This window comes from Panthera leo, chromosome B3 (assembly GCF_018350215.1).
Source record: "Panthera leo isolate Ple1 chromosome B3, P.leo_Ple1_pat1.1, whole genome shotgun sequence".
NCBI lineage: Eukaryota > Metazoa > Chordata > Mammalia > Carnivora > Felidae > Panthera > Panthera leo.
In genome coordinates this window covers 3,815,896-3,843,288 of record NC_056684.1, presented here as the reverse complement: position 1 = coordinate 3,843,288, position 27,393 = coordinate 3,815,896, and the positions used below count along the sequence as shown (strand labels likewise).

General features: G+C 47.0%; 1 long non-coding RNA gene across 1 annotated transcript; it reads left to right on the top strand.

Annotated features, from left to right (window-relative positions):
- The first annotated feature begins 52 nt into the window (after positions 1–52).
- On the top strand, positions 53–21,896 carry LOC122221545. The gene is made up of 3 exons (XR_006203281.1): positions 53–241; positions 19,672–19,940; positions 21,418–21,896. It is a non-coding gene; the product is annotated as an uncharacterized LOC122221545 (long non-coding RNA).
- Positions 21,897–27,393: the final 5,497 nt, after the last annotated feature.

Genomic DNA, 27,393 nt, shown 5'->3' with positions numbered 1-27,393 from the left:
AACAGCAGTCTTAACCAATTGTGATTGCAATATCTTATTCTCCAAACTTTACAAAAATATAACAGGGTGTGAATAGCTTGCTAGAGCCCCTCCCAGGATCTTGGAGGAGGTTTGTGCTATGGAAGGGGTCCCGAAGCTCAAGCTTCATTAGTTTCAGGATTAAATCTGCCTCCGCATAGACTTGATGTGACCTTTAACTGAATTAATATATGGAAAGCATTTGGAACAGCCTGACAAGGAAGTAAGTGCTCACTATATATTATCTATTGCATACTACTGATATAGAAATAAACAGATAAATACAGAAGGCTCCAGAAGCAGGCTCCAGGCTCTGAGCTGTCAGCATAGGTGGACACTTAGCCAACTGAGTTACCCAGGCGCCCCTAAAGCATAGTACTCCTAAAAGTAAAAAGACGTGGGGCACCTGGGTGGCTCAGTCGGTTGAGCGTCCTACTTCAGCTCAGGTCATGATCTCGCAGTTTGTGGGTTCAGACCCTGCATCTGGTTCTCTGCTGTCAGTGTGGAGCCCGCTTCAGAGCCTCTGTCCCCCCTCTCTGTGCCTCTCCCCCACTATCTCTCTCAAAAATAAATAAAGCATTTTTTTAAGTTAAAAAAAACTAAAAAGACAAAGTAGGAAGAATGTATAATTTATGATTTTATGAAAAGGGAAGTATCCTTTACATATAAAGAGCCCTTATGGATCAAGAAGACAAATAACCACCCATCTCCTTTTTTAACGGACAAAGGACATGAACAGGGAATGCATAGAAATAGAATCTTTCTTTTCTTTCTTTCTTTTTTTTTTGAAGTACAGCCTTTCTAAAGAATAATTTAGAAATGAGTTTCCACAGTTTAAAATCTATGTGTCTTTTGTGCCAGCAATTCTACCTATGGTAATGTATCCGGAGGAAATAAGAGCTGGGTACAAAATTAAAAAACAACAACAACAAGGATATCAAAACATTATACTTTTTAAAAATGAAAGCAACCTAGACAGATGATTGGTTAGGCAAATTATTGAACAATCAACCATATAATGGGGCAATAAATGCCTGTTGAAGAGTGTTTACTGATGTGAGAAGATGTTCTTGACCCATTATGCTGAGTGGAAAAACAGGAACAAGGCCTGGAGCATCCCATTTTGTGCTATGGGCTCACGGGAACACCATCTTGTTTAAATGCCTATATTATATACATAAAAGACCATAAGTTTATAACCACTGCTATAAATGCAGTATATCACAGTGTGATGAGATTCTGAGCGATTTCTCCTTATTTTTTTTTTTTTTTTGACAGTAAGGAAGGTTTTTTGTTTTTTGTTTTTTTTTTTAAGTAAAAATATTTGAGATTGACTGCATATGATTTTTTAGTTAACTAACCGGTAAGCTGTCGCAAGGACAGTAGCGTGCCCACGGCCATAAGATACAATTTCTTTCTTTGACCTTCTCTCAACTGTTAGGTATCGCTTCTCATTTGACTAAGTGCAACTTAATTCAGTTCAAAACACGCACTGCATCACTAGACCTGAGGTTACATGGATGACTAGAACATATTACTTGCCCCAAAGACTCTAATAATTTAGTGGGAGGGGGAACCCCACTGGGACCTGCTCAACTGGAAATAAAACTTCTTTTTTGGATTAAAAAAAAAAAAAAGGCAGCAGCAAAGGCAATTTGCCATGCCCCAGACTAAATTCAGCTTCTTGCTTATGGAGCTCTTTTTCCTTTGCTTGTCACTGTTTTCTGGAATTCAGCCTAGCAAAGTAATATATGTCACCATGTGTGCTAGTCTATAATTAGAACAAATGCGAGGACTTATGAGAAGAAGACCTATTGGCAAAAAGCGTTTAGTAAAGCTCTAGAAAGGCAGGCGAGGGAAAGAAGGAGGAAGAGATCTATTTTGGAAGTTAATTGAATGCCAAAGGAAGAGAAGACATTTAAAAAATATAAAAGGCAATTATATGTCCTTAGGATTTTTATATTCCAGGAGAGCATGAAAATGTAGCCGCTATTGGATTACCCTCTGATGAGCATTGTAGGTATAAATAGAAGCTAAGGTCAAGAAGCTAAAGGCAGAAAAAGACTCACGTGTCCAGCAGGGCCTGATAAGCATGTGAAATAATACCCTCAGCTCATAAGGCTGCACCTGTGCCCGTGACCCGGGCTTGAGCTCCAGGGAAGGAGGGGAGGGTAAAAATCAGAAGGACCCAAGATTGCCCTTCTCATAAATCTTTTTATTTTGTTTTAGAGAGAGTGTGTGTGAGCAGGGGAGGGGCAAGGAGGGAGAGAAAGAGAGAGAGAGAGAGAGAGAGAGAGAGAGAGAGAATCCCAAGCAGGCTCCCCACCCAACACGGACCCCGACATGGGGCTCAGTCTCACAACCGTGAGATCATGACCGGAGCCAAAATCAAGAATCGAAGGCTTCACCGACTGAGCCACAGGCGCCCCAGCCCTTCTCATAAATGTTAAACCAGTCCCAGCCGTCTCCAAACCTCACTGTAGCATGAACACACAGTGGAGAATCAGTTCTAAGATGACAGTAATCTTCTCCCCACGCTTTACCTTTTTCTAGTCGAGCATCAACACATGTCAGAAACGTGTGGTTGGCCTGAGCCCCAAACACCTACTCGAGGCTGCCCTCCCTTTTCAGGATCCATGGTTCCTGAGGGGACTCGGCTTCCCCAAGAAGACTTTCCTGGCATGCCCCCAGGAATGAAGAGGCAGACAGGCAGAGGGTCACCCCTAGGCGGGGGCTGCTGGCTTCTCTACCACCTTTCACACCCTGGCCCCTCACCACGCTGACCTCCCCCCTCCCAGGTTTCCCACGTCCCGTTTCCCCCCACGGACAGAACAGGGACGTTCAGCTTTCGTCCGTCCCCACTGTCCTGTCAGCTTTCGTGGATTGACTGTCTCTTCTGGACATCTGACCCCCATCCCTACATGTCCGGCCTTTCTTCAAGAAGAGGAGAGACAGGAGTCTGGTCTCCGAGTCTTTCTTCTGGATTTCAATGAGAATTGAACGACTACTACACATTTTTAGTCTGGGACCCACCTGGGAGAGAGGAGACTTGTCTACCCATCCCCGACAGGTGCCTGGCACCAAGGTACTTGACTCATGGGTGAGAACAGGAGAGAGTGCCTGCCCTTTACCTTTTGGATCTATCCTACCTCGTAGGTCCCCTCAGGCAGTAACACTCCTTTGATCCAGCTTCCTGGGTGATGACCAGGGAAAAGCGAGGTTGTAACCTCAAAGAGCCTTGGTTTCTTAACTCAGACACATGTCATATTGGCCGGACCCAAGACACATGGTCCATCTTTACTGCTTCCCCACCATTTTTCTTACGAGCCCCAGACCCTACGAAACTCTCGTGGACTCCCTGAATTCTTCGTCTTACGTCAAAACTTCACTTCCTTCGTCTGACCCCGTTGGAGTATGCCATTATCCTGGGCCAGTAGAACAGAACCTAATGTTAGGTTTTTAATTGACTCATGTACAGGGGCTTGCTAAAGAAAGAGGAGTGCACAGGGAAAGCTAGATTTGTTAATCAAGTAGAAATCAAAGTCCAGGCATCTGAGGACTCTTTATTTAGATGCTGCGACAATAGTTCTAATGATGACTTAAAATATGTATTATGAACTAAATTTTTATAACTTTTTTTTTTTTAAACACTGGCCTATTGTTCTTAGATACGTGTCGTCTTTTACCTTTTACACATGTGGACCTCACAGGACACAAAATACTTTCCAGATCTAAATGTGAAAGGCCCCCTCCCAAAAAATCTGAGAGCAAAAAACATACAAGAGCATACTGGAACAGACAAACATGTCACAAAAAGGAAATAAAAAGCATTTCACCCACCAAAGAAAAATTAGTAAATTGGATTATATTAAAATTAAGAACTTCTGGGGGGCGCCTAGGTGGCTCAATCGGTTAAGTGTCCGACTTCGGCTCAGGTCATGATCTCGCAGTCAGTGGGTTCGAGCCCCACGTCGGGCTCTGCGCTGACAGCTTGGAGCCTGAAGCCTGCTTTGGATTCTGTGTGTGTCTCTCTCTCTGCCCCTCCCCCGCTCATGCTCTGTCTCTCTCTGTCTCAGAAATAAACAAACATTAAAAAAAATCTAAAAAAATAAACATGAAAAAATAAACGAAATTAATAACCTCTGTTTATCAAAAGATGCCAAGAAAGAGAATGAAAAGGGGAGCCAAGGTTTAGGAAAAGATATTTGCAGTACGTATATCTGACAAAGGACTAGCATCCTAAGCGTGTACGTGGATAAGAGAAAGGAAGCTAACTGTATAGAAAGTGGGCAAGAGGTTTGGATGGGTACTTTATTGACGAGGTTATGCAAAAGGTCAAAAACACACGAAAAGCTTTTCCACATCACCATGATCACGGAAATGTAAGCTAAAATTACAGTAAGATACCACGACACCAGGACCACAATGGCTACCAATTAAGTGACTGATGACAAGTGTTGACAATCAGAATGCTCCTACTGTCCTGATGGGAATTGCAATCAATTTGGATTTTTTAAATATTTATTTATTTTTGAGAGAGAGAGAGAGAGAGACAAAGTGAGAGCGGAGGAGGGGCAGAGAGAGAGGGAGACACAGAATCCGAAGCAGGCTCCAGGCTCTGAGCTGTCCGCACAGAGCCCGACGCGCAGCTCAAACTCACAAGCCACGAGATCATGTCTTGAGCCATAGTCCGACACTCAACTGACTGAGCCAGCCAGGCACCCCTAGATGCAACCATTTAGGAAAACAATCTGGCATTATTTCCCGAAGATGAAAAGACCTATAATCTATGACCTAGACATTCGACTCCTAGGCATAACCCCGACAGAAATACGTACACACGCGTTCACTAAAAGCCATGCCCGAGAATTTCACAGGAGCGCTTTTTGTAGTAAATAAAAATATAGGCTATGCAAGTGTTCCTCGTCAGTAGAACAGAGATATAATTCGTGGCACGTTCACACAATGAAAATCTACACCAAATGAATTAATACATGTAATGGTATGGATGAATTGCACAAACATAACACTGAGTAAAAGGAGCCAGACCCCAAAGAGAATGTGATGTATAATCCTACACATGTAAAGAGCAGAACCAAAAAAAAAAAAAAAAAAAAAATCTTTGGTGTGAGAAGCCAAGTGATGGAAATGGCATGAGGTGGGCTTCTGGTGCTGTTGGTGTTCCATTTCCAGACCTGGGCGTTACTAAAGGGGTGTAGACTCACTTTTGAAAATTCACTGAACGGTATACCCTTAAGATTTGTGCAGGTTTCAGTGAAGACTAGACCTCAGAAGAGTTTTCCAAAACACGTTGGAGACTTTTTCTCCAAATTCTTGTATTTCTTTGGGATTTCTTTAGTCAAGACGTTTTCCTTAGGCGCTTGCTTTTACTGTCATTTTCCTTAGATTGGTTTTTGCTTGCCTGAGTACTGGTGACAATGCTCTGAACTCAAGAAATGGTTGTGTTTTATTTCCCTCTTACATAACGTTCCCTCGTAGCTTTCTCTTTCTCACACAGGAGACTTATCTTCCCAGAGCAGGGAAGGGTGAATGTTTGGCCTCTTTATCAAGGTGAATGTTTAAAATTAGGGTGGCTGGGGCACCTGGGGGGCTCAGTCGTTTGAGCATCCGACTTCAGCTCAGGTCATGATCTCAAGGTTCGTGGGTTCGAGCCCCGCGTCTGGCTCTGTGCTGACCGCTCAGAGCCTGGAGCCTGTTTCCGATTCTGTGTCTCCCTCTCTCTCTGTCCTTCCCTTGCCTGAGCTCTCTCTCTCTCTCTCTCAACAATAAACATTAAAAAAAAAAAAAAAAGAAAATTAGGGTGGCTAGGGAGAAGATGTATAGTTTCCTCCTGAACTTCTTTCAGTTCCCAGGAATGCAGGGTCAAGAGCCAGCAGCCCCGCCATGGATCTACTGGGTGGGGGAAAGGTGACCCCACCACCTGGACCTCCTGGTTAGGGGCCAGATGGACAGTGTGGTAGCGATTCAGTGGAGCCCATAGGTCAGTAAAAGCCAAGGTGAGGTGGGGCCAGCTGGACAGCAATGCCCAGGCTCCAACCAAGAAACAACAGAACTGGACTACGGGTTACAGTGACCTCAGGGGTCAGCTGTGGACACCGGAAGCCAGGGCCCAGGCCAGCTGCCCTGCAGTGGTCACCAGCCCACACATACCGAAGGGCCAGCACGAGGCAGCAACAGCTCGAGGTCAGATGTGGCCCCTTCCCTGCACCCAAATGCTACGGTAGAGATAAGCTGCAAAGGGGAGTGGCCGAGTCATTTTGTCTCTGAGGCAGCCTGATGGAGACGGATCGGTCACATTCCTGGCTTGGACTAATTGTACTGGAACAGACTGGAATGTATTTGTTTCCACATCACCTGACCAGTGGGACCTGGTAGGACAAGATCACTTAAAAATAAATAGAGGAGCTATATTTCTTCAGCACTTCTGACAGTAACGTCACTAAATTTGCAGCTTTCTCTTTCTCTTTTAGTTTTCTTTGATTTTTCTTCTCAACGTGTTAAACCTTCATGGCTGCTGAAAATAGCTCGCGTTCGGAATTTTTCTAGGTATTTGAATAGAAGGTGGGAAGAAATCTCCTGGCATGGCAACTCCCCCACAATCATCCTTTTATTGATTAGTAAAGCGATTTAATAGTTTCTCTCACTTTTCCAAGTGACTCGTGATCCGACCCTCTATGTAACCCTCCCAAATAATAAGCCCCTGCCAGGTTTTGAGCTAAGAGATGATCGGCAGTCCTCGCCATCAAGTTTAAGTGCAGAAGATGTGCAAACAGCAGACACTGTTCCACGGTCATCTTTCCAGGCGCCCACGTGGGCTCGTTTCCACTTTTGGCGTCTTGGCATTTACACAGGCAGGCATCGTTCAAAGCCCTGGGCTCCTGGACCGTAGGACACGATGACAGTAGTCTTTGAGAGTGTCCTTGTTTTGTAGGATGTCACGATATACATCCGCTGCCCCAGACCTGGAATCAGCCATTTCTCTAAGGAACCTCAGTTCCCTTTACTGAGAAATATATTTAGAAACCAGAATCTGGCCTCAAAGGAAACAGCTCACTTCTTCAGGGCTGGTTGCTATTTCTAGTTCCCTTCCGTGGACAGAGATGAGAGAAAGAACACCAGGAGAGGAACAGATCTTGGAAGGTAAAGGAAAAACTAATTTTTTCTCAGTTAGTTTTCCCTTATCAATCATTGAGTATTTTTTATTATGCTGAGAAATACATCTAGGTACCTTCATTTGTAGTTTTTTCCCCCCTTTAAATTCATTTGCTTGGGATAATTTATTTCTGTAGGTTTATTAGGACAAAGGGCAGGAGTTCTCAGGTGCCTTAATTATCTCTTCAGAGGCTAGTCTTCTTTGCAGGACCAGCTGTACGATTTGTGGCCCCTGCAAAATGAAAATTCAGGCCCTGGTCCAAAAAGCAGGAAAGAAGCACCTTGAAGGTACTCAACTTGAAAACTTTAAAAAAATTTTTCCACCGTCTCTGCCTCTTATCCCCCCTCTACTTGTGCTGGTGGTGTTTTATTTGCTATTTGATGTCAGGTTCCCCTAGGCACAGGGATACTGGCAGGCTGAGTGCCCACCTCACAGGTGCCCACCGGGCTGTCCCCTGGCACCACATGAGGACCATGCCAGCTGCTGACTTCCTCCCTCCAGCCAGCCACCTGAGTGATGCCAGGGATGTTGGCCTCCTGTAGACCTGCTCCCTCAGCCACGGGGATGGGCACCCGAGGGCTCTGCAATCTTCGTGCCAGGACTTGGCAGGTGTCTAGATCTGGGGATGGGTGAGGGATTCACCCTGTGAATTGTCCACTGGACTCCTGGGTCAGCTTCTGCCAGGCCTTCCCCTGAGTGCCCACGGGGTGTATGTGCCCGACTGGGATCCTTCCCGTGCTAAGCCAAGGCCCCCACCAGGGATGAAGGGGACAGTGGTTTCCGGGCAGGAGCAGGGAGGGGAGGCCATATAAGGCCCAGGGCACCAGGGGATGAGGAACACGTGACTTGAGTTGGTCCCAGGGAGACAGGGAGGCAGCAGAAGCGGGGACAGTTCATGGGACAGTGCTCTGAGCCTCGGTGCATGCCCCATTGTCCCATCGAACTTCATCTACAGAACACAAATTCGAAGATAAAATTCTTTGGGATTTAAAGACGGCAACTGCGGAGCATAAAACCCCAAACTCAGGGCTCTTGCAAGCACACGGTCCCGTGTGATGGCACTGGTCCTATGCCCATGAAGTTGTCCCTTCCTATACAGTAAACAGCAGCAGGTTTTAAAATATGATCAGGGCCCCTGGGGTTCTTGGACACCCTTCCAGGGGTTCTGTGAGACCACAACTATTGTCATGGTAACACAAAGACATAACACCTTCACACTCATTGTCTCAGGAGCACATGTTGAGGTTCTCCTAAAGCGGCCTGACAGTGGGGTATATTTGAACAGGTTGAATGGAGAAGAAAGAATCCAGATGTCTTTCATGAAGCCAGTCATTCAAGAGGTTTTTAAAAACGTAAAGCAATACTACTCTTTTCACTAATCTCTGCAGTGGAAAAAAACAGTTATTTTTTCATAAAAAGTATTTTGCTCTTATTTGGAGATTTTACATATTTATTTCTATGTGTTTGTTTTTGTTGTTATTTTAAAATGAATGACCGGGGCACCTGGGTGGCTCAGTTGGTTGAGCGTCCGACTTCAGCTCAGGTCACAATCTCGCGATCTCGCGGTCCGTGAGTTCGAGCCCCGTGTCGGGCTCTGGGCTGATGGCTCAGAGCCTGGAGCCTGCTTCCGATTCTGTGTCTCCCTCTCTCTCTGCTCCTCCCCCGTTCATGCTCTGTCTCTCTCTCTGTCTCAAAAATAAATAAACGTTAAAAAAAAAAAAATTAAAAAAAAAAAAAAAGAATGACCAAAGACATTTTACATTTCCCTGTTTTGATTCCTAACACAACAAAATGGGTAGATATTACCCACTTAAACAAAAGCCCGTGCACATCCTTAGAACTTTTTTAAAAAAGTTTATTTATTTTGAGTGAGACAGGAAGCATACACAAGTGGAGCAGGGGCAGAAAGAGAGGGAGAGAGAGAATCCCAAGCAGGCTCCACACGGCCAGCACAGAGCCCAAAGCAGGGCTTAAACCCATGAACCGTGAGATCATGGCCTGAGACAAAACCACAAGTTGGATGCTTAACCGATTGAGCTACCCAGGCGCTCTTTATCCTTGGTACTTTTTAAGGTGAATACATTTCAAAAATTGAGGTTACATTCACATAGCATAAAATTAACCATTCTAAAATGCATAATTTGGGGGCGCCTGGCTGGCTCAGTTGGCGAAGCACGCAACTCTTAATCTCAGGGTCTTGAGGTCAAGCGCCATGTTGGGCACGGAGCCTGGTTAAAAAACAAAGCAATGAAGTGCACAATCCTGTGGCGTTTAGCACAATCACTGTGTTGTGTGACGACCTCTCTCTGTAGTTTCGACATTTTCATCACCGCAAATGGAAACTCCACCGCCACTAAGCAGTCACTCCCCATTCCTCCCTCCCCTGAGCCCCAATGAACCCACCGTTGTCCTTCTGTCTCCATGGATCTGCCTATGTTGGATGTTCCGTCAAGGGAATCACCCAACCCGTGACTCTTCTCTCACTGAGCCCAATGTTTTTGAGGTTCATCCACACGATAGCATGTATCACTATTTCATTTCTGTGTATATTCCATTGTAGGGTACGCCATACTGGTTTACCCATTCATCGGACCACGCATATTTGGGCTGTTCCCACCCGTTAGCTACTGTGAATAGTGAGGCCGTGAACATTCATGTACAAGCGTTTGTGAGGAAATGTGCTTTCAGTTCTTTGGAGTATGATACCTAGAAGTGAATCATTGGATCATACGATAATTCTACATTACATTTCTTGAGGAACCGACAAACTGTTTTCCAGAGCAGCTGCCTTACCTTACATTCCCACCAGTGACGTAGGAGGGCCCAATTTCTCCATATCCTCCACACTTGTTTTTTTCCTTTTTAAAAATTTTTTTTTTATTGTAGCCATCCTGGTGGGTGTGAAGTGGCAGCTCACTTGTGGTTTTGATTTGCATTTCCCTAATGATTAGTGATGAGCATCGTTTCATGCGCTTACTGGCCATTTGTACACCTTCTTTGCAGAAAGGTTTGTTCAAATCCTTCACTCATTTTTAAATTGGGTTGCCTTGTTTTGTTGTAGAATTGGATTGTCTTTTGTAGGGTTGTGACAGTTTTCTAGATTTTAGATATTAAACCTTTATCAGATATACGATTTACAAATATTTTCTCCAATCTTGTAGGTTGTCTTCTTACTTTCTTGGTAGTGTTTTTAGATGCACAAAAGTTTTTCATTTTGACTAACTCCATTTGTTTGGTTTTTCCTTTGTCATTTGTGTTTTTGGTGCCATTTCTGTATCATGCCAAATCCAAATTTATGAAGATTTACCCCTATGTTTTCTTCTAAGAGTTTCGTGGTTTTAGCTTTCACATTTAGGTCTATGATCCATTTGGAGTGACTTCTTTGTTGTTATTGATGCTTATTTATTTTTGAGAGAGAGACACAGCACAAGTGGAGGAGACACAGGGAGAGAGGGAGACACAGAATCCGAAGCAGGCTCCAGGCTCTGAGCTGTCAGCACAGAGCCCAATGCAGGGCTTGAACCCATAAACTTTGAGATCATGACCAGAGCTGAAGTCGGACACTTAACTGACTGAGCCCACCCAGGTGCCCCAGAGTTACTTTTTGTACATTGTATGAAGCGGAGGTCTAACTTCATTCTTTTGCATGTGGATATCCAGTTGTCCCAGCATCCTTTATTAAAGAAACAATTCTTTTCTCCATTGACTGGTCTTGGCACTTTTGTTGAAAATCAATTGACCAAAGATTTTTGAACTTATTTCTGGACTCTCAATACTATTCCAGTGGTCTAGTCTATATACCTGTGCTTATCCCAGTACCATAGTGCCTTGGTTCCTGTAGCTTTGTAGTAAGCTTTGAAATTGGGAAATGTGAGTCCTCCAGCTTCGTTTTTCCTTTTCAATTATTTTGGCTATCCAGGGCCCCTTGTAATTCCTTATCAATTTTACCATCACCTTGTCAATTTCTGCAAAAAAAGATCATTGTAATTTTCTTAGAGACTTCATCGAATCTGTGGATTATTGCCATCTTAACAATATTAAGTCTTGAAATCCATGAACACAGAATATCTTGCCATGTATTTAGGTCTTTATTTTCTTTCAGCAATGTTTTGTGGTTTTCAGTGCACAAGTCATATACCAACATAGCTAAATTTATTCCTAAGTATTTTATTCTTTTTGATGCTATTATAACTGGAATTTTTTTTTATTTTATTTTCCTAATGTTCATCACTAGTATATAGAAATACAACTGATTTCTGAGTCTTGATCTTGTGTCTGCCGACTTTGCTGAATTCATTAACTCGCTCTAACAGTTGTGTGTGTGTGTGTGTGTGTCTTCTTTGGAATATTCTACATATGATGTTATCAGCAAAGATACTTTTACTTCCTCCTTTCCAATTTGGATGCCTTGATTTCTTTTTGTTGCATTATTGCTCTGGCTAGTACTTCCTGTCCAGTGTTGTTGACTAGCAGCGGTGAAAGTAGGCATCCTTGTCTTGTTCCTGATCTTACGGGTAGTGTACTTAGTCTGTTATTATTGAGTATATTAGCTTTGTGTTTGTTGAGTGTTTTTACCATGAAAGGCTCAATAATCTTTAAGAATGTAGTGGGGTCCTGCTGGTTAAGAACAAGGGAGTTGAAATCCATCTGCTTGGTTTGAACCACGGCTCGGTCACTTCCTTGCTTCATGACCTTGGACAATTTGTTTAACCATTCTGTGCCCCAGTTTCCTTATTTGGAAAATGGAGATGACAATAGGGACATAATCTACCTCGGAGAGTTAGGCGAAGGTTAGATGGAGGAATACACATTAAAGCAGTGCCTGATGTGGAGTCAGCACTCAGTAAATGTTAGCAATTATTCAAAGAAATGAACCAATTGAAATGTTCACTGGCAATTTCTGTATTACTATTTACCTCAAGTCTACCCCCCACGGATTTGACAATTGGACTTTTGGTTTTGCTTATTTAATAGATGGTAGGTAGCTCTTTTTTCAAATGGTATTTACATTCCTGTAATTACTGTGGAGGCTAAACAGCTTTCAAATTTTTGTCACAGTTGTGACTTCTTTCCCTTTTTAATCTGTTTTGACCGTCCTGTTGTACCCTCCTCGTCGGCTGTCTCATATACTATTTTGATGCAATCAAGAACAAGATACGTAGCCAAAATTAGTCCAGTTTATGCCCCATTATCAAAGCTGTTGTCATGTTCATAAAAATAGTATTAGGGCTCCAAGGACATTCAGGAGCTGGAATTATCTGCCCCACTTGTTCTGAGGCTTTGAAAGAAGCCACGGAGACCGAGCAGTTGCTGAGACTGCCACGGCGATCTAAATGTGACCTTCCACAAAAAAGCATGTGAGGGCCAGAAATGAAATTCAAAACAGCAGGCTGGGTTTCAGAGTCCACATCGCTAGAACACACTGCCCCTCTGGTTCCAGGGAGGTAAATATAGAGCAGGCTGATTATGTGAACACATTTCCTTTAACTTTGCCCATCGCTACTCAAGTCCCAGCGACTAGATGAAGCCCGTTACAAGTAGGCTGCCTGTTATCCCCCCATCGGCCTCGGAAGCTGCCCTCCTTTACAGGGCTGATTTCTCCGCCTTTGCTCTCCAGTTCATTCCCTTACTACCTGGCTGTACTCTTTCTCTCTTTCCTTTCTGCTGACTTGAATGTCTCCATTTCTACGGGCTCCATTTCTTCCTGGTAACCACAAATACATAAGTATGCCCCCTAACAGAAAAAAAAATGTCCTCAGCCCTGTGTCAGCCTGGAAGTATCCCCCCTTCTTCCTCCTTTCTATCACAGAATCTTCACTTCTTTATCTCCGGCCACTCCCTAAGCAACAGTGTGGCTTTGGCCAGTGCTTCACTGAGCACCTCGAGGCTATTGACTGGTCATCTCCTCACCGCCAAGCCCAGTGAGTCCTTCCTGTCGTCTCACCTGACCTTGTGGACGTGACAGGTGACCACCCCCTTTGCATGTTTTTTTTTTCATACCTTTCCTTTCCAGTTTCTTGCATGATGAGCTCCTTGTCTGTCCTCAGCCGTAAGCGTTGGTTCTACTCAGGGCTTCATCCTTGGTGCTCCCTTCTTTTCTCCCCTCTGAACACACTGTCTTCATGGCCTCATCCGGTCCCATGATTTCTGGGAACCACCGTGCTGGTGATCCCCCCGTCTCTGTCTTCATCCCTGATCGTTCTTCTTAGGGTAACATTTGTTTTGGATATTCAAACGTCTACTAGAAATTGCCTCCCGGACTCCCCCAAGCACATTTAACTGAGCTAAGGACATCTTCCCTGGAACCTCCTTCAAGACCTTATAAGATAAATTGCTGCTACTATCAACAATAGCCAAAGTGTGGAAAGAGCCCAAATGTCCATCGATGGATGGATGGATGGATGGATGGATGGATAAAGAAGATATAGTGTGTGTGTGTGTGTGTGTGTGTGTGTGTGTGTGTGTGTGTGTATATAATGGAGTATTACGAGGCAATCAAAAAGAATGAAATCTTGCCATTTGCAACTACATGGATGGAACTGGAGGGTATGATGCTAAGTGAAATTAGTCAGAGAAAGACAAAAATCATATGACTTCACTCATATGAGGACTTTACGAGACAAAACAGATGAACATAAGGGAAGGAAAACAGAAATAATATAAAAACAGGGAGGGGGACAAAACAGAAGAGACTCATAAATCTAGAGAACAAACTGAGGGTTACTGGAGGGGTTGTGGGAGGGGGGGATGGGCTAAATGGGGAAGGGGCACTAAGGAATTTACTCCTGAAATCACTGTTGCCCTACAGGCTATCTAATTTGGACGTAAATCTAAAAAAATAAAATTAAAAAAAAATAAATAAATTGCCGCTACCTGGCTAAAAAAAGAAAAGAAAAAAGAAATCAGCTGCAACCCTGGCATTTGTCAAAGTGGAAAGAATGTCTGGCTGTTGGACTTTAGCCTTTGGCCTCAATAGATCAACTGATATCAGAAAGCAACAGAATTGTGTTCTGTATGTCGTAAAACCGTGTTCGGGAACGAGGGAAGCCGAGGGTTCACACCTGTCTCAGGGAATGGCTCTACCAACCAGTCAGCAGCCTGCTCTGGCAGGAAGTCCCCGAGCCGGGGTCCCTGTCCTGGTCTGCTCATGCCTCACTGGGCGAGTGTGGGCAGCATTTCAGCCGCGCTAAGCTGTCTCTTCTTCATCTGTCAAATAAGGATAATAACATAGCAGTTTACCCACCTCAGATAACCCCAAATGCGAGATCCTTCCATCAGGCTCACAAGAAATCAGAGATGTTATCCCGTATTGGCCTTTTCTCGTAACTCAAGAGATATTCGAGGCTTTGAGATGGGAGACCTGAAGTCTGGGACGTCCAGCGTAGCTCCAGATCCTTCCTCGTCACGTACGGGTGCACCCTGGCCCAGAACGAACATAAGAGGTCCCTGAGTGCTGCACGTGGGACACCGCTTCCAAAAAGGAGGCAGGAAACAGATTCATTTTATACTCAGGTAATTACACAGCTGATGCTCATGTTTTCCCAGAGTGGGGGGTGGGGGGCGGGTAGGCCCCACGGAATCCTGCATTCCAGGAGTGTCTTCCACAAGGAACTTAAACAGACCGGTTAGATCCTGGCAAGTGCCTCGCAGAGATAAGGCCTTTGTGTTTTCTTTCTCATGGTAAATGCCAGCAAGAGGGATTTAGGAGGGAGCTGACCTGGGTCATTTCTTTTTGTCTTTTTGTCCCCCTCCTCCAGGGTCTTGAAGGCAGGAAACTTGACTTAAGGCCACTACCTACCTCTTATCTCCTCTTTCTAGTCTGTAAGAGCTGATTTTATTTGGGCAGCAACACCTGTAGGGGCTGCCCAAATAAAATAGCTCCTTGGAAGGAAGGAGGACTGGTCCCCAGGCCTCAGAGGAAAACTACAACCGGTTCGAGTCTTGCCATTTGCCCTGGTAGCCTGCTTCTGAAGTGAGCGTGCAACCAGTTTGGCCAATGAGATGGGAGAAGCCTGGGAGCGGGCCCTCGGGGAGGATTTTGCCGTCCAGTTCACGATAAAAGCCCAGGGGCGCCTGGGTGACTCAGTCGGTTGAGTGTCCGACTCTTGATTTCAGCTCAGGTCATGATCTCACCGTTTGTGAGTTTGAGCCCCGCATTGGGCTCTGTGCTGACAGTGCAGAGCCTGCGTGGGAATCTCTCTCTCTTTCTCTGCCCCTACCCTGCTTGTGCTGTCTCTCTCTCTCTCTCTCTCTCTGAAAATAAATAAATAAACTTAAAAAAAAAAAGCCAAGAAAGGGCTGTGTGTCGACCCGCTTAAGGCTGAAAAGCCACTGTGCTCAGGATGGGGATTAGAAAGACAGGGGGTGCCTGGGTGGCTCAATCAGTTAAGTGTCTGACTCTTGGTTTCGGCTCAAGTCATAGATCATGAGCTCAAGCCCCGCATCAGGCTCTGTGCTGACAGCTCGGAGCCTGGGGCCTGCTTCGGATTCTGTGTCTCCCTCTCTCTCTGCCCCTCCCCCGCTTGTGTTCTGTCTCTCTCTCAAAAAGAAATAAATATTTAACAATTTTTTAAAAATTAATTCAACTCAACACAAATATTTACTCATGCGTAATGAGGATGTCAGGTGCCTGGCTTCACTGACCAATGAACAAATCAGGCAAAGACTCCTGTCCTCCTGGAGCTTATAATTTAGCAAGGAGAGACAGGTCATAAATAATAAGCGTAATGGGGTCACCTGGGTGGCTCAGTCGGTTGAGGGTCCGACTCTTGATTTCGGGTCATGATCTTGCGGTTCGTGGGTTGAGCTCCATGTTGGGCTCTGCTCTGACAGCATGGAGCCTGCTTGGGATTCTCTCCCCCACCCCGCCCCACCCCTTCCCTATGCATTCAGTCTCTCTCTCTCTCTCAAAATAAATAAATAAACTTAAAAATAATATGTGTAATGACTAAGAAAGCTGTATAGTAGGGTAGCAGATGGAAAGTGTTCTGGGAAAAGGAAGCGAGCAAATCAAGGTAAGGGAGGTTGGGAGAGTTTGGTGGGGGGAGGTTAGTCTTTTTTCTTTAATTTTGCTCAGTGGGCCTTCTCGGTCTGGAATAGTCATGTATTTCTTGAACTTAAGAAAATATTGTTGTTACTTCTCTGGTTATTTTCTCTCTCTACTTTCTCTAGTCTTTCCTAATTGGACAGACACTGGACCTCTTGGGTCCTTCTCCACGATCTTATATTTTCTGCCTCTTTTTTTTTTTTTCCTTGCTCTACATTCTTTAAGATTCCATGATTCTATATTCACTGACCGGTTTTTACCTGTGTCCAAATTATTACTCAGCCCATTAATTGAATTTTTCCTATTGCAATCCCATTTGTAATTTCCAAGAATATTTTCAGGTCCTTTGTATTTTTCTGATAGCCCCTTCCTCCCTTTTCTCAGCTGCCCCATCTCTAAGGACATTAACTGCACTTTTTATAAAGTTCTCTGTTCCTTCCTAAACTGTCTCTGTTTCCTCCAAGATCATCTTTTCTCTTGGTTCAACTTGAGCCGTCTCTTTCAGGCTATTGGTTTTCCTAACATACCTACAACTTTGCTTTCCTGCTTAGAGATGTGAACGAGAGCTATGTTCCTTACGTGGGAAGCTTTCATGAGCGTCTTTGCGTGTTGGTGGGTCCCCGTCCGGCCTCTCCCTTGGCTGACAGAGCCGTCTGAGGCCGATCCGGAACAGAGAAACCTTTTCAGGTATCAGGACAGGAAGCAAGTAGTCAAGTTACGGACCCTCACAGTGGTCCCAGTGGGTTCGGCTTCATTGTCAACCTGCCTCAGACATTCTCCGTGCGGATCGCCCACCTACCTGGGAGAGCAGGCTTCCTGGTTAATGCTGCACAGGGACACCCTTGCTCCTGGCCCTTCCGTGTTCGTGTCCGACTCTCTGCATGGTTCTCGGTGCTGTCCCTGAATGCCCATCCGATGTCTCCTCCGGTTCGCATTTACTTGCTGTGAACTCGGGCCTGCACCTTGTCTCCCTCAGGAGGCATCTGGTGTGTGAGGCTTACATTTCCTCCGTCTCCTTCCCAGGTTTCCATTTTTTGGGTATCTGCTGCTACATGACAAAACACCTCAAACTCCAGTGGCTTAAAACACCAAAAATGTGTTATTATTATTTTTTTAATGTTTATTTATTTCTTTTGAGAGAGAGAGAGAGAGAGAGAGAGAGAGAATGCGTGCATGTGTGTGTGCAGGGGAGGGGCAGAGAGAGACAGAGAATCCCAAGCAGGCTCCACACTGTCAGCGCAGAGCTCGTTGTGGGGCTCAGTCTCACGAGCCATGAGATCATGACCTGAGCTGACATCAAGGGCTGGACACTTAACTGACTGAGATGCCCAGGCGCCCCCCCAAAATGTGTTGTTTTTTTTATGATTCTGTGGGTTGACCATGCAGTTGTTTTTTTTTTGTTTGTTTTTTTGTTGTTTTCTTTTTGTTTTTTTGCTTTGCAGGGTGTTGATGTTGGGATGTCAGGGAAGTCCAAACCAACCTTCTTCCCTGTTGGTGTTGGCTAGAGCCTGGGATCTCAGCTCAGGCTGTCTTCCAGGGCCCTTGGTTCTTTTCCGTGTCAGCCTGTCCATGTGGCTGCTTGGGCCTCCTCACTGCATGGTGGCTGGCTTCCAAGAAAGCATCTCAAGAGCACAAGCTCTAACGTGCAAGCTCTTATAAGGTTCTGTTTCAATGATGCTACCTAAGGTCCCATTGGCCAAAGCAAGCCAGCCACATGCCAGGTCCAGAGTCAGTGTGGCAGGGGTCTACAAAAGGGCCTGAATAAGGGGAAGTGTGGTTCAAGGGGCCCCCAACGTAAAAGCCACCACAATCTTCTTCTCTCTTTTTTTTTTAACATTTTTTTTTTAACGTTTATTTATTTTTGAGACAGAGAGAGACAGAGCATGAATGGGGGAGGGTCAGAGAGAGAAGGAGACACAGAATCCGAAACAGACTCCAGGCTCTGAGCGGTCAGCACAGAGCCCGACGCGGGGCTCGAACTCACGGACCGGACCGCGAGATCGTGACCTGAGCCGAAGTCGGACACTTAACCGACTGAGCCACCCAGGCACCCCAGCATTTTTTAACATTTATTTATTTTTGAGAGACAGAGAGAGAGCATGAGTGGGGAAGGAAGAGAGTGAGAGGGAGACACAGAGGCTCCAAAGCAAGCTCCAGGCTCTGAGCCATCAGCACAGAGCCCAACGTGGGGCTCGAACCCATGAACAGTGAGATCATGACCTGAGCTGAAGCTGAGGCTTAACCAACTAAGCCACCCAGGCACCCCAGCCACCACAATCTTCTATGTTTCTTTCAAATTTCTGGTCAACTAGGAGTACCCTTTCCTGTTTCAGGCACTGTATTATTTATTCTTAAAAAAATTTTTTTAATGTCTATTAATTTCTGAGAGAGAGAGAGAGAGAGAGAAGGGAGAGAGTCTGTGAGTGGGGGAGGGGCAGAAAGAGAGAGGGAGACACAGAATCCGAAGCGGGCTCCAGGCTCTGAGCTGTAAGCACAGAGCCTGATGTGGGGCTTGAAGCCACGAACCATAAGATTATGACCTGAGCTGAAGTCGGACGCTCAGTCAACCGAGCAACCCAGGTGCCTCTATTTCTCCTTTTTTAGAAATATAAGTGTGCACTGTTTGGGGTGCCTGGGGGGGCTCAGTCGGTTGAGTATCTGGCTGTTGATTTTGGCTCAGGTCATGACCCCAGGGTTGTGGGATCGGGCCCAGCATTGGGCTCCATGATGAGTGTGGAGCCTGCTTCAGATTCTCTCTCTCTTGGTCACTCTGTCTCTCTCTCTCTGCCCCTTCCCCACCTGTACATACATGTGGTTCCTCATATATATATGACAATTAATTATATTAACTATTCTTATGTTGCCTGTTATGTTGCCTCTTGAATTAGAGGTTCAAGAGGCACCTAGGGGCGCCTGGGTGGCTCAGTCTGTTAAGCGTCTGACCTCGGCTCAGGTCATGATCTCACGGCTAATGGGTTCAAGCCCTGCATCAGGCTCTGTGCTGACAGCTGGGAGCCTGGCGCCTGCTTCGGATTCTGTGTCTCCCTCTCTCTCTGCCCCTCCCTGGCTCATGTTCTCTATCTCTCTATCTCAAAAATAAATCATAAACATTAAAAAATTTTTTTAAAAAGTAAGAAATCCTTTAAAGAACAAAAGGCATCTAGAGGGAAAGTCAAAAAGTCACTGTTGTGGAAACCCCCCAATCTCCCCTCCAGTCAGTTCTCTCTAACCCAAACCCTAACATAAGAGTGAGGTCTGTTTGGTGTCCCTCAGGAACAGCGTGAATACTGCAGCAACCTTGGGTTAGGATTGAGTCTTCGCCCAAGTGCTCAGCCCTTTCATGCAAGAATGTCAAGCCGACCTCCGTTTGTTTGCCCGTCAAACCACAATGTTCTGTCCTTACCAACAGAGAATATGTCTTCTTTCCTGCCAGCCCCTGCAATTTCAAACTCCCTACTGCCTCATTGGACCGAAACATTATTATACGAATTACCATTCCTAGAGCGTTGCCTGAAGGATATGCCTGAATACCCTCTGATCAGAGCTGGCGGACAGAGTCAGGCTGGCAGGTGACAAGATCCCTCCGGGGGTGCCCCGTTGAGAAGGGCTGTGAGGCTCATTCCCTACGGAAGAGAGTTTAGTGACCACTGCTGACCTCTGCCCCGGCCTTGGACTGGAAGCAATGGTGTGCCTGTCGGGAAGGTACTTTCCCTCCTGCCCCCCGATATTGTAGAATTTATCGCTGAACCAAGCCAAAGCTTGGTTGCTGATCTGTGTGAAATTCTTGTGGCTCCTGGAGTGTATTGAGTGGGTCTGGTGCCACGCCAATCACCCGCACCCAGGGTGAGCTGAGACGTAACTGTTCAGGATTTGATTCTATATTTATTGTAGGAGTGTCACCAAGGGCACACCGTGTGACACGGTGTTCCCTTTAGGAGGGGCCAGGGGAGCCATTCTTTTTTTTTTTTTTAACTTTTTTTTTAACGTTTATTTATTTTTGAGACAGAGAGAGACAGAGCATGAAGGGGGGAGGGCCAGAGAGAGGGAGACACAGAATCTGAAACAGGCTTCAGGCTCTGAGCTGTCAGCACAGAGCCCGACGCGGGGCTCGAACTCACGGACCGCGAGATCGTGACCTGAGCCGAAGTCGGCCGCTCAACCGACTGAGCCACCCAGGCGCCCCCAGGGGAGCCATTCTGAACAACGATCTGTTGTTATCCTATGGATCCTGTGAATGTTGTAATAGTATGTTTCCTTCCTTGCTTTGGTTGCTAGGAAACCCAGAGCAACAGTACAGACCTCATCTGGCGACTGCTAGACTTCTGGACCAACGTTTTACACCTTACTTTCTCTCTCCTTTCGTCTTATTTTCTTGCCATTTTCCTACAGATTTCCATCCTACCCTGTCCCTTTACTCTCTCTTCATCTTTTCTTTTTTAAGCCCCACCTTCCCTTCTTCCTCTCCCCATTTTTCTCTTCGGTTAACATTTATCGGGCATCTGCTCCATGGCTGGCACCCTGTTAGGGGCTGGACAGACAGCAATTGTCACCCCAAAATATCTGTGTTACTAACTGCAGCCCTTAACAGGGCGCTCATGGTTACCGAAGAGAAACCTGGTGCTTAATGTAACTTAGTGTTTCTCTGAGTGGACTCATCACTCTCTGGTCCCTGCTCCGGACAGGATTCTAATGATCTACCCACTAAGGCACACCAGTCTTACCCTGGTCACTGTCCGGTCACTGTCCCTATTCACCCCACAGATAGGTCTGTTTGATTACCCCTGGCACATTCGTCTCGAGTGTGCAACTGTGCATAAAAACACAAACACAACTTTTATCGGAAGGATTTAGAAGGGGGGAAACTGCAGCATGTGACAAGGGAAAGCTCTGGGGCTGGGGTTCGAGTGGTCTGCGGGCTGACGTCTACATTGCCCTTGTAGGAGAGTGTTACTCTGTGTCCCCCCAGCCCCTGCCCGCACATTCTCAGTTCCTACCTGCCCAAGTCCCCCCTGTTCTGCTTTCACTTCCCCTCCACGGCAGACACCGGATTGGGGAGGGGGGGGCTTCGATTTAATTCCTCATTAGTCAATTATTTTGAATCAATGTGACAAAAACCTGTGTCTTTCTCATCAGAGGACGGTCAGTGGGCTCACCTCCACGTGTCTGTTTTTGCTTGCAGGAAGCTTGGGGTCGGATTTCACAGCTACAGTATTATCTTCATGGCTTGCAAGATGGATGTTCCTAAAACACACACACACACACACACACACACACACACACACACACACCCCACCACCACCAAATAAAAAACCAAACAACTTTACTGTCTGAATACCTTTTAAGTCATGTCCAACGCTCTTTCAAGATAGGAATTTAATACTTACTGATCGGCATGGAGTAGAACTCCAGACCTCAGCTTCCTGCGCGAGTCAAGTGGCTAAATCATCCGCCATTTCTAAGGCGCCCAACGTGGTGCGTGGTCAGCCATGGCATCCCGGGTATAGTGACTGAGAGAAAATCTGAATTCAGGTTCACCCTCTCTTTTGACTTTGGGCACGTCATCTCTCCTCTCTGAGCCTCAGTTTCCCCATCCATAAAGGGCTCTATGTTCTTCAGACAGCTGCTGTGAAGATAAGAGAGTTAATGTCCATGCAAATGCACGTGAGCCCTTGAAAAACTTGGGTTTGGACTGCATGGGTCCACTTATACGTGGATTTGTTTTTTTGATAAATACAGTCCAGTCCTGTGACTGTATTTTCTCTTCCTTATGATTTTCTTAATGTTTTCTTTTCTCTTAGTTTCTTGTAAGCTTTATGGTATAATATATGTAACGTACAAAATACATATTAATCAACCATTTATGTATTAGTCTGCCAGTCAATAGTAGGCTATCAGTATTATGTTTCTAGGGAGTGAAAAGTTACATGCAGAGTTTTTTTTTTTTTTTAATGTATTTTTGAGAGAGACAGAGACAGGATGGGGAAGGGGCAGAGAGAGAGGGAAAGAGAGAATCCCAAGCAGGCTCTGCACTGCCAGTGCAGGGCTCAAACACACCAAACGGTGAGATCATGACCTGAGCCAAAACCAAGAGTCAGACGCTTAACCAACTGAGCCACCCAGGCACCCCGACATGCAGAATTTTGACTGCATGGGGGGTCGGCGCCCCTAACCCCTGCCTTGTTCAAGGGTCAACGGCACTTTGGAGTCTACAGAATACTGTAGTGTTGTGGGATGAGATTATATTCCTGGGGGAACCTGTTCACCACTCGTAATTTCGGCATTAAGAGAAATTGTTGTCAACAAAATCCTAATCCCCAATATGGTTATCACAGTGTCCAAAGCTTTGTTGTGGCCCTTGAGTCTCTTACAGATTCTGAGGGAAGAGCTCTCAGGGTTGGGATGGTGGATGCTTCTGCCATGGTGTTCAGATGCCCTTGGGCTGCCCTGCTGGTGGCAGGTGCTCACCAACCCCTCTCTGATGGCATCTGTTAGTGTTCTCTTAGACCCTCCCCTCCTCCTGGACAGTGAATTCATTTCCTTGATATTCAGCTACACCTCTAGGCTCAGGTTCCCCAAATCTGAATCTGTGCTTTTGCCTCTCTGGCTGCCATAGACCAGTATCCCCAGTTGTCTATGGGACAGCTCCTCCTGGGAACCCCACGGGCCACGGGCACTGGCAACCCAGCGTGTCCCAAACCAAACCCGTGCTCAGCCCCTGCCTCCCGACTTTCTCCCCTTAGAATTCCTATCCAGATCTTTCTCATCTGCCTTTTCTTCCCTCACATTGCATTGGTTCTGGTCCTTGTCATCTCTTGCTGGGACAATTGTCATTATTCCTAATTAGCCTTCTTGCCTCCTGTCTCTCCTCCTAAACCATGGTCCACACCAGCTGCCAGGCAGGGCTTTAAAGATGCTACTCTTGGGGCGCCCGGGTGGCTCAGTCGATTAAAAGTCCGATTTCAGCTCTGGTCATGATCTCATGGTTTGTGGGTTCGATCCCAGCGTCAGGCTCTGCACTGACAATTTAGAGCCTGGAGCCTGCTTCCGATTCTGTGTCTCCCTCTCTCCGTGCCCCTCTCCAGCTTGCGCTGTCTCTCTCTCCCTCAAACATAAATAAAAACATTATTTAAAAAAAAGATGCTACTCTTTCTCACTCACAAATCTTTAAAAAAATTTTTTTTAACGTTTATTTATTTTTGAGAAAAAGAGAGCAAGTGTAAGCGGGGGAGGGCAGAGGGAGAGGGAGACACTGAATCAGAAGCAGGCTGCAGGCTCTGAGCTGTCAGCACAGAGCCTGATTCAGGGCCCGAAACCCCATGAGATCGTGACCTGAGCTGAAGTTGGACCTGAGCCAAAGCCGGACGCTTAACCCACTGAGCCACCCAGGCTCCCCTCCCACTCAAATCTTAAATGCTCCCTGCACTTGAGGTCTTCTGAGATCGAGGCCCTGGTCACCTGTCTTCACTTCCTGCCAGCCCCCTCGTGCATGATATCCCAGTATCTTCAACCAGAGCAAATGGCTTGAAGTTCACCAAGATGCTCCCACACATTTCTGCCTTGAACACGTGCTGTCCTCATTGCCTGGGAAGCCCCACCTATTCCTTGTCTGCTTGGCCAGCTTCTACTGGTTCGTCAAGTCTGGTCTAAAGCCTCACCTCCTCTCTGAAGCTTTTCTTGTTTCCTCTAGACGGAACTGTTGGTCCCTACAGCAATCTGTACATAGATCTTTTACGCCTTGTACGGTAACTGTTTACATATCTCGTTCTCATGCCAGACAGTGGTCTTCTCGGGCAAGATGTACTTGTAATTCATCTTCGTGTGACCACGTCTTAGGACGACGCTGGAAACACAGCAGAGTCCCTCAGGACATTTGAACAAGCTTATTAGTGATGTAACTGCCACACCCATTCTTAACAGCAGCCAGCAGAGAGCGCAACTGAATCCGGGTCAGCATGACAGGAGGGGTAAGTCCAATACAGATGCCACTTGTGCTCGTGGCTGCTGAGTCCTTGAAAGGTGGCTGGTCTGAAACGAATATACTGTAAGCGAAACACATAAAATTTCAAAGTATACAAAAAGGTCAAATATTTCAATATCTTTTGACGCCTGTGACCTATTGAAACAATCACCTTCGGACATGGTAGCTTAAATCAAATATATCATTCCACGATGAATTTCACGTATGTCTTTTTACTTTTTAAAAAAATGTTTCTTTATTTCGAGAGAGAGAGAGAGGCAGGCACAGAGAGCGTGCCCATGCAGGGAGGAGCAGAGACAGAAAGAAGGAATCCCAAGCAGGCTCTGTGCCATCAGTGCAGAGCCCGATATGGGGCTCAAACCCATGAACCACGAGATCACGACCTGAGCCAAATCAAGAGTTGGATGCTCAACCAACTGAGCCACCCAGGCGCCCCTCTATTTGCTTTTGTAATGTGACTACTGGAAGGTTTAAGGTTACAGGGGCCCCTGGCTGGGTCGGTTGGGAGAGGATGCCACTCTTAATCCTGGGGCCATAAACACAAGCCCCATGCTTGGTAGAGTTTACCTAAAAAAAAAAAAAAAAAACCTCCAAAATTAGGTTATACATGTGGCTCACATTCTATTTCCATCAGACAATGATGATCTGAACATTCATCCCCTGAGCAAAGATTTCTTGAGTACCCACCCTGTACCTCCTCTGTTCATCTGAATGATGGGAATAGAACTGTAAGCAAGACAGATAATTTCCTGATTTATCTTTAAGGAGCGTACATCACACTGGAGAGAGGGACACAGAACAGAAGGCAGACATGTAAGCAAGATAATTTTGGATGGTAAGAGTGCCGTGAAGGAAGCAAAGCTTGACGGAGAGGGTAAGGGAAGCAGGAGGGTGGTCAGATGAGGCCTTCTAGAGCCGGTGGGATCAGAGGCAGAGAGACGAGGGGGTGGGGGGGACATGGGAGACAGAACAGACCTGAACAGACAGTAGGGAGTAGGGGTGCAGATGGGGAGGGGCAAGACAGACCTGACAGGCGTTTGCTGCAACCAGAGGGATTTGGGATTGGCCGGAACTCAGGTGGACTCCCAGGGGTCCGGCTTGGACGACCAGGTTTGTGGCGATGCCACCAGATGAGAGAGAGCTGTGAGGTGCCTGTGGGACGCCTCCGTGGCAGCACTGAGGGGAGGAGTCAGTGTTGGGGATGGTAATTCGGGATCTCTCAGCATAGACAAAGGTATTAAAACCAAGCACGGAGGGGCGCCTGTGTGGCTTAGTCCGTGAAGCCACTGACTTTCGCTCAGGTCGTGATCTTGCAGTTTGTGAGTTTGAGCCCCGCGTCAGGTTCTCTACCCTCAGCGAGGAGCCTGCTTGGGATTCTGTGTCCCCGTCTCTCTGCCCCTCCCCCACTCTCTCTCAAAAATGAGTAAACATTAAAAAAACACAAGTGTAGATGAGAAAGGAGAGAGAGTAGGTGGCAAAGGGGAGGAACCTCTGGCCCAGGGAGCATCCTTGTACATTGGGACATAGTTGTGTATGTGCCTTGGTTGAGGGGAAGGACCCAGGGCAGCCGGAGGGGTTCAGGGTGTGACAGAGAAGGCAAAACGGACCCAGTCAGGTTTGGGCAGTGATCGAGGGGCTGGACTGGCCTCAGGGGTTGGGTGGGAGGACAGAAGGGGGCTTTAGAGGAGCTATCTGTTGTCCGGAGGAAGTCAGAGGTATTTTGTTTGTTTTTTAATGTTTATTTATTTTTGAGAGAGAGAGAGAAAGAGAGAGCATGAGCATGGGAGGGGCAGAGAGAGAGGGGAGACACAGAATCCGAAGCAGGCTCCAAGCTTCGAACTGTCAGCACAGAGCCTGACGTGAGGCTCAGACCCACGAACAGTGAGATCATGACCTGAGCTGAAGTCAGACACTCAACCCACTGAGCCACCCGGGCATCCCTGGAGGAAGACAGAGTTTAAGGGGAGTGACATCCAGGTCACAGGTGAGGACATCTCTTGGGAGAACTTTGGGTGCGTCACAATTTGGGCCAAGGTTTTCTCATTCTGTCCTCAGAGTTGGAGAAGCCTCCAGGAAGCGCCAGGATAGGGGATTAGGAGAGCCAGCTTGGGAAAAGTTGAGTGGCCCAGAGCAGGTAGGTCACAGCCTCTCTGTGGCTCATTTTCTTCGTCTCTAAACTGAGCTGAGTGATGTCATCAGGTCGCTGGCAGTGGTACCCTTCCTACACTAAGTACATGCCACCTCTCTGGGTTGTTTGAGCTGCACTCTGTTTGAATCTACTTTCCTTCCCTTTCCGGGACAGTAGACTAATCCAGGCTCAGTCCCGGGGTGGGGGGGCTTTCTGAGACCTGGTCACCAACATGGTCAAGCAGCCAGGGCAATACTCGGCTCCCTTCTCTGTAACCAATGGGCATCTGACAGCCGTCTGAGCAGCTCTGAGCAGCGTCCTTGTCTCCCAGTCCTTGTACCCCATGCAGGGCCCAGCGCAGGCTGTCCGGGGTAACCTGGCCTCCAGGAACGCTACCGGGCATAGAAACGAATGGTGCTCTCGTGTCTTAAATCATAGCATTTCTCCCTGTGTCCGTTTCAACCCCCAGAACGGGAACGGCGGGAGCCGGCCGTGGCCGACGCACACCAGCTCAGTTGCTCCCACAACCACACCGACCCAGGTTACCCCCATTGTCAGGGAAGGGAAAAGACACAGGACTTGAGTAACTTGGCCAAGGTCAACAGCAAGCTGAGGGAGCAGCCAGGGCTTGAAAGGGATATTCGCATTCTGCCCCCTGTCCGCTGCCAGCCCGGAAGATCCAAGCCTTCGGGATCATCCGTCCCGCCGGTCCCCGGCCCTAGGGCTCCCCACGTGGACACCCCCCCCCCCCCCCCACCCCGGGTCTGGCTCCACCCCCCTCCGCTCCGCCGGAGCCTCTCCAGGTCGTCGACGACCAGCCCCCGGCCGTGCCCCCACCCCCCACCCCTCCCGGGCCGCCGCCCTCCCGCAGATCCCCGCCCCCCCCCCCCCCAACCTGTCCCGGCCGGGGGCTGTCTCCGCCCCCCCCTCGGCACCGCCCCCCGCCGGCGGCTGAGCCCCCGCGGCCCTCAGCAGCGCCCCCTCCCGGGACTGCAGGGCGGCGCTGCGCTGCGCTCCGGGGCGGCTGCGGGCCGGCTCGCCGAGGGGGC